The sequence below is a fragment of the Caretta caretta genome, chromosome 2 (genome assembly GCF_965140235.1).
Source record: "Caretta caretta isolate rCarCar2 chromosome 2, rCarCar1.hap1, whole genome shotgun sequence".
Lineage (NCBI taxonomy): Eukaryota > Metazoa > Chordata > Testudines > Cheloniidae > Caretta > Caretta caretta.
In genome coordinates, this window is record NC_134207.1 from 212,207,692 (window position 1) to 212,215,698 (window position 8,007).

The window sequence follows — 8,007 nt, forward strand, 5'->3', positions numbered from 1 at the left end:
AGAGGGAGAAAGGCTTGTGACTTCAGGTTCCCAGGGGCCAAGTACTCACTTTGGGGAAATGGTGTTTGCAAGTGGCTTGCTCAAATGGCAGGGTGGGCGCTGAGGGAGGGATTTGTCAGAATTGTTCAGGTATCTGCTGGCTGTGAAACTTTATTGAGCTGGGGCCAGAACCACATACAGTGACTGGTGACGTAGGGTGGTACTGGAGACATGGCTACAGAAGTTCTGAATGAGGAAGGAGATAAATCTGGGGGGGAGTTTCCCCTGATCACTGTAAAATTACTGCTCACTGGGGACACTGGTAAACCCACATGGATATACAGCTTAATGAGAAAAACTGGGGGCTGAGGGAGCTGGGTAGGGCAATGCAGATAGTCATGCAGAGCTGTGTGATCAAAATGAAAAATGTCTCTCTGAGATTCAGCACCGGGTATACTATGGTACCCATGGCACTGCCGCACCAGGCCCACACTCAGAGCCCACAACGACTACATGGGGGCCCACAAATATGTTTGGCGCCAGGGCCCACAAAAGGTTACTCCGGCCCTGCCCCAAGGAGATGTTCGTCAGTGGGGAGCATCCTTTAGAATGGGTCCTCCAGGGCAGCCACTGCCTGCAGAAACTAGGTTGCCAAGGAGTAGTCTAGTGAGGAGCTGGGAACCAAGAGCTAGTGTGGAGGCAAAGGGCCTCTGTGGGGATCACACTTTCCGGCTGATCCCACAAGAACCATGCGGCTAGGAAAGACAGTCGAATTGACAGGACACTGGAGTCAGATCTGAAAAACCAGGGTTTGATTCTTGGCAAAACTACAGCCTTCCTGTGTGACCTTAGGCAAGCCATTTAAACTATCCTGTGCCTCATTTCCCTATGGTAATGTGAGGGTACTATCAAGGGTGTTATTGTAAAGATAAAAGCTATTCGTGACTGTGAGTTACTCAAGTATTACAGCAATGAAGGCCATATGAGTGCCAGGGAGACAGAGAACACATGAGATTAGTATAATCTCCCACTAGGCAGGCACCCCCACCCCAAAAGAGCAATTAGCAAAACTTTCCACCGAAGGAACAGTTTTTCCCATGGTTTAGGGCATCAGTTCTTTAAGCATCATTAAAATAGAAGCACATACAATCACAATCCCTCTAGCTTCTATTAGAATAAAATGCATGCCAAGTAATTTCATATTATGTTATCAACATAAATCTTTGCTATAAACCAGTACTTTAAGGGCTTGATCCTACCAAAATAGTTGTGACCTACTGGGCTTTGCAGGTCACAAAAATGTCACAGCTCCTGGCTTTGCTGGAAGCTGAACTACCTACTCAGCAGAAAGTCTGGCTGGCTGTGGAGTTTTAAAAAAATCAATCACAAAAAAAGCACTGCTGTATTCTTTCTGATTGTTTTTTGTTTCACACATTAGAAAGCAACACATGCTAATATGAATCAAGAATATGTTAAGGGGTACATTATGCCATGCCCTGAATGGGTGTGAAATAGAGAGAAGAAGGTTTTCCCTCCCCACCCATTGCACCTAAATAAACGGGCCAGGCCCAATGTTGGCTGTTTTGGGGATAAAATCAGTGGAGAGCTCTCCTTAACGTGATGGCATCATATCACCCTCTGAGCTTAGAGGCTGCCATTGGGGTGTTTCTTTAGGCTGTTTTTGCCTAGGCAAAACTTGGTCAAAATGTTCCAGGGGCAAACTAGTGAAACGTGGTGAGGTCAGCAAACTAAAAGCCAGTCCATTTAGTGCTCGTGGAAGGTGCCAGGTTCATTGACGGCCCTTGCAGGTCAATTTTTCCATTTAGCAATAGAATAAGTTCAGTAGGGGCTGCAACAGTGTCAGCTGCCTCATGCTTGCCCAGCCAACGTGCCCTAACCCGGACCATGAGGAAGCACCTTTAAGGGTGAGAGAGTAGTTCAGTTTCCAGGACCACTTGTTTTTCCATCTCTTCTCTTGAGACTACCACTTCACATCCTATCCATTCCTGGCAGAGATGTTCGCAATGAGAATTCCTGTCCATTAGGAACTGGGATGACTCATTTCTCATTTGTCACTAAGCAACCATGAGATTGTTATGTATTTTCATTTTTTATTCACTACTTACCTGGACTGGACAAGAATCAATGGCCTAAATATTACAGGCCTGATTCTCATTTACACTGTGGGCCCTTTATAGAACTCTGTCAGTGTTAAGTGCAATTAGAATGGGACTAAATTACATTTCATGCACTCTAAGGGTATGTCTACACTACGGAATAAGGTCGAATTTATAGAACTCGTTTTTTTAGAAATCGGTTTTATATATTCGAGTGTGTGTGTCCCCACAGAAAATGCTCTAAGTGCATTAAGTGCATTAACTCGGCGGAGCGCTTCCACAGTACCGAGGCTAGAGTCGACTTCCGGAGCGTTGCACTGTGGGTAGCTATCCCACAGTTCCCGCAGTCTCCGCTGCCCATTGAAATTCTGGGTTAAGATCCCAATGCCTGATGGGGCTAAAACATTGTCGCGGGTGGTTCTGGGTACATATCGTCAGGCCCCCGTTCCCTCCTTCCCTCCGTGAAAGCAAGGGCAGACAATCATTTCGCGCCTTTTTTCCTGAGTTACCTGTGCAGACGCCATACCACTGCAAGCATGGAGCCCGCTCAGGTAACCGTCACCCTATGTCTCCTGGGTGCTGGCAGACGCGGTACGGCATTGCTACACAGTAGCAGCAACCCCTTGCCTTGTGGCAGCAGACGGTACAGTACGACTGGTAGCCGTCATCGTCATGTCCGAGGTGCTCCTGGCCACGTCGGCTGGGAGCGCCTGGGCAGACATGGGTGCAGGGACTAAATTTGGAGTGACTTGACCAGGTCATTCTCTTTAGTCCTGCCTGCAGTCAGTCCTATTGAACCGTCTTATGGTGAGCGGGCAGGCGATACGGACTGCTAGCAGTCGTACTGTACCATCTTCTGCCGAGCAGCCATGAGATGTGGATGGCATGCAGTCCTTCTGCACCGTCTGCTGCCAGCCAAAGATGTAAAAGATAGATGGAGTGGGTCAGAACAAGAAATAGACCAGATTTGTTTTGTACTCATTTGCTTCCCCCCCTCCCCTGTCTAGGGGACTCATTCTTCTAGATCACACTGCAGTCACTCACAGAGAAGGTGCAGCGAGGTAAATCTAGCCATGTATCAATCAGAGGCCAGGCTAACCTTCTTGTTCCAATAAGGACAATAACTTAGGTGCACCATTTCTTATTGGAACCCTCCGTGAAGTCCTGCCTGAAATACTCCTAGATGTAAAGCCACCCCCTTTGTTGATTTTAGCTCCCTGAAGCCAACCCTGTAAGCGCCCCTCCCGGCGTCAGAGCAACAGCAAACAATCGGGCATCTGAGAGTGCTGTCCAGAGCAGTCACAATGGAGCACTCTGATGGGGCTAAAACATTGTCGCGGGTGGTTCTGGGTACGTATCGTCAGGCCCCCGTTCCCTCCCTCCCTCCGTGAAAGCAAGGGCAGACAATCATTTCGTGCCTTTTTTCCTGAGTTACCTGTGCAGACGCCATACCACGGCAAGCATGGAGCCCGCTCAGGTAACCGTCACCCTATGTCTCCTGGGTGCTGGCAGACGCGGTACGGCTTTGCTGCACAGTAGCAGCAACCCATTGCCTTCTGGCAGCAGACGGTGCAATACGATTGGTAGTCGTCCTCGTCGTGTCCGAGGTGCTCCTGGCCACGTCGGCTGGGAGCGCCTGGGCAGACATGGGCGCAGGGACTAAATTTGGAGTGACTTGACCAGGTCATTCTCTTTAGTCCCGCAGTCAGTCCTATTGAACCATCTTATGGTGAGCGGGCAGGCGATATGGACTGCTAGCAGTCGTACTGTACCATCTTCTGCCAGGCAGGCAAGAGATGAGGATTGCTAGCAGTCGTATTGTACCATCTTCTGCCAGGCAGGCAAGAGATGGGGATGGCTAGCAGTCGTACTGTACCATCTTCTGCCGAGCAGCCATGAGATGTGGATGGCATGCAGTCCTTCTGCACCGTCTGCTGCCAGCCAAAGATGTAAAAGATAGATGGAGTGGGTCAAAACAAGAAATAGACCAGATTTGTTTTGTACTCATTTGCCTCCTCCCCTGTCTAGGGGACTCATTCCTCTAGGTCACACTGCAGTCACTCACAGAGAAGGTGCAGCGAGGTAAATCTAGGCATGTATCAGTCAGAGGCCAGGCTAACCTCCTTGTTCCAATAAGAACAATAACTTAGGTGCACCATTTCTTATTGGAACCCTCCGTGAAGTCCTGCCTGAAATACTCCTTGATGTACAGGCACCCCCTTTGTTGATTTTAGCTCCCTGAAGCCAACCCTGTAAGCCGTGTCGTCAGTCGCCCCTCCCTCCATCAGAGCAACGGCAGACAATCGTTCCACGCCTTTTTTCTGTGCGGACGCCATACCAAGGCAAGCATGGAGGCCGCTCAGCTCACTTTGGCAATTAGGAGCACATCAAACACCACACGCATTATCCAGCAGTATATGCAGCACCAGAACCTGGCAAAGCGATACCGGGCGAGGAGGCGACGTCAGCGCGGTCACGTGAGTGATCAGGACATGGACACAGATTTCTCTGAAAGCATGGGCCCTGCCAATGCATGCATCATGGTGCTAATGGGGCAGGTTCATGCTGTGGAACACCGATTCTGGGCTCGGGAAACAAGCACAGACTGGTGGGACCGCATAGTGTTGCAGGTCTGGGACGATTCCCAGTGGCTGCGAAACTTTCGCATGCGTAAGGGCACTTTCATGGAACTTTGTGACTTGCTTTCCCCTGCCCTGAGGCGCATGAATACCAAGATGAGAGCAGCCCTCACAGTTGAGAAGCGAGTGGCGATAGCCCTGTGGAAGCTTGCAACGCCAGACAGCTACCGGTCAGTTGGGAATCAATTTGGAGTGGGCAAATCTACTGTGGGGGCTGCTGTGATGCAAGTAGCCCACGCAATCAAAGATCTGCTGATATCAAGGGTAGTGACCCTGGGAAATGTGCAGGTCATAGTGGATGGCTTTGCTGCAATGGGATTCCCTAACTGTGGTGGGGCTATGGACGGAACCCATATCCCTATCTTGGCACCGGAGCACCAAGCCGCCGAGTACATAAACCGCAAGGGGTACTTTTCGATAGTGCTGCAAGCTCTGGTGGATCACAAGGGACGTTTCACCAACATCAACGTGGGATGGCTGGGAAAGGTGCATGATGTTTGCATCTTCAGGAACTCTGGTCTGTTTCTAAAGCTGCAGGAAGAGACTTTATTCCCAGACCAGAAAATAACTGTTGGGGATGTTGAAATGCCTATAGTTATCCTTGGGGACCCAGCCTACCCCTTAATGCCATGGCTCATGAAGCCGTACACAGGCAGCCTGGACAGTAGTCAGGAGCTGTTCAACTACAGGCTGAGCAAGTGCAGAATGGTGGTAGAATGTGCATTTGGACGTTTAAAGGCGCGCTGGCGCAGTTTACTGACTCGCTTAGACCTCAGCGAAACCAATATTCCCACTGTTATTACTGCTTGCTGTGTGCTCCACAATATCTGTGAGAGTAAGGGGGAGACGTTTATGGCGGGGTGGGAGGTTGAGGCAAATCGCCTGGCTGCTGGTTACGCGCAGCCAGACACCAGGGCGGTTAGAAGAGCACAGGAGGGCGCGGTACGCATCAGAGAAGCTTTGAAAACCAGTTTCATGACTGGCCAGGCTACGGTGTGAAAGTTCTGTTTGTTTCTCCTTGATGAAACCCCCCGCCCCTTGGTTCACTCTACTTCCCTGTAAGCTAACCACCCGCCCCTCCTCCCTTCAATCACCGCTTGCAGAGGCAATAAAGTCATTGTTGCTTCACATTCATGCATTCTTTATTCATTCATCACACAAATAGGGGGATGACTACCAAGGTAGCCCAGGAGGGGTGGTGGAGGAGGGAAGGAAAATGCCACACAGCACTTTAAGCACAGCACTTTAAAAGTTTACAACTTTAAAATTTATTGAATGACAGCCTTCTTTTTTTTGGGCAATCCTCTGTGGTGGAGTGGCTGGTTGGCCGGAGGCCCCCCCACCGCGTTCTTGGGCGTCTGGGTGTGGAGGCTATGGAACTTGGGGAGGAGGGCGGTTGGTTACAGAGGGGCTGCAGTGGCAGTCTGTGCTCCAGCTGCCTTTGCTGCAGCTCAACCATACACTGGAGCATACTGGTTTGGTCCTGCAGCAGCCTCAGCATTGAATCCTGCCTCCTCTCATCACGCTGCCGCCACATTTGAGCTTCAGCCCTGTCTTCAGCCCGCCACTTACTCTCTTCAGCCCACCACCTCTCCTCCCGGTCATTTTGTGCTTTCCTGCACTCTGACATTATTTGCCTCCACGCATTCGTCTGTGCTCTGTCAGTGTGGGAGGACAGCATGAGCTCGGAGAACATTTCATCGCGAGTGCGTTTTTTTTTCTTTCTAAGCTTCACTAGCCTCTGGGAAGGAGAAGATCCTGTGATCATTGAAACACATGCAGCTGGTGGAGAAAAAAAAAGGGACAGCGGTATTTAAAAAGACACATTTTATAAAACAGTGGCTACACTCTTTCAGGGTAAACCTTGCTGTTAACATTACATACATAGCACATGTGCTTTCGTTACAAGGTCGCATTTTGCCTCCTCCCACCGCGTGACTACCCCCTCAACCTTCCCCCCTCCCTGTGGCTAACAGCGGGGAACATTTCTGTTTAGCCACAGGCAAACAGCCCAGCAGGAATGGGCTCCTCTGAGTGTACCCTGAAGAAAAGCACTCTATTTCAACCAGGTGACCATGAATTATATCTCACTCTCCTGAGGATAACACAGAGAGATAAAGAACGGATGTTGTTTGAATGCCAGCAAACATACACTGCAATGCTTTGTTCTACAATGATTCCCGAGTACGTGTTACTGGCCTGGAGTGGTAAAGTGTCCTACCATGAAGGACGCAATAAGGCTGCCCTCCCCAGAAACCTTTTGCAAAGGCTTTAGGACTACATCTAGGAGAACCGCAAATGCCAGGGCAAAGTAATCCTTTCACATGCTTGCTTTTAAACCATGTATAGCATTTTAAAAGGTACACTCACCAGAGGTCCCTTCTCCGCCTGCTGGGTCCAGGAGGCAGCCTTGGGTGGGTTCGGGGGGTACTGGCTCCAGGTCTAGGGTGAGAAACAGTTCCTGGCTGTCGGGAAAACCGGTTTCTCCGCTTGCTTGCTGTGAGCTATCTACAACCTCCTCATCATCATCATCTTCTTCGTCCCCAAAACCTGCTGCCGTATTGCCTCCATCTCCATTGAAGGAGTCAAACAACACGGCTGGGGTAGTGGTGGCTGAACCCCCTAAAATGGCATGCAGCTCATCATAGAAGCGGCATGTTTGGGGCTCTGACCCAGAGCGGCTGTTCGCCTCTCTGGTTTTCTGGTAGGCTTGCCTCAGCTCCTTCAGTTTCACGTGGCACTGCTTCGGGTCCCTGTTATGGCCTCTGTCCTTCATGCCCTGGGAGATTTTCACAAAGGTTTTGGCATTTCGAAAACTGGAACGGAGTTCTGATAGCACGGATTCCTCTCCCCAAACAGCGATCAGATCCCGTACCTCCCGTTCGGTCCATGCTGGAGCTCTTTTGCGATTCTGGGACACCATCATGGTCACCTGTGCTGATGAGCTCTGCATGGTCACCTGCAGCTTGCCACGCTGGCCAAACAGGAAATGAGATTCAAAAGTTCGCGGTTCTTTTCCTGTCTACCTGGCCAGTGCATCTGAGTTGAGAGTGCTGTCCAGAGCGGTCACAATGGAGCACTCTGGGATAGCTCCCGGAGGCCAATACCATCGAATTGTGTCCACAATACCCCAAATTTGAGCCGGCAACGTCGATTTAAGCGCTAATCCACTTGTCAGGGGTGGAGTAAGGAAATCGATTTTAAGAGCCCTTTAAGTCGAAATAAAGGGCTTCATTGTGTGGACGGGTGCAGGTTTACATCGATTTAACGCT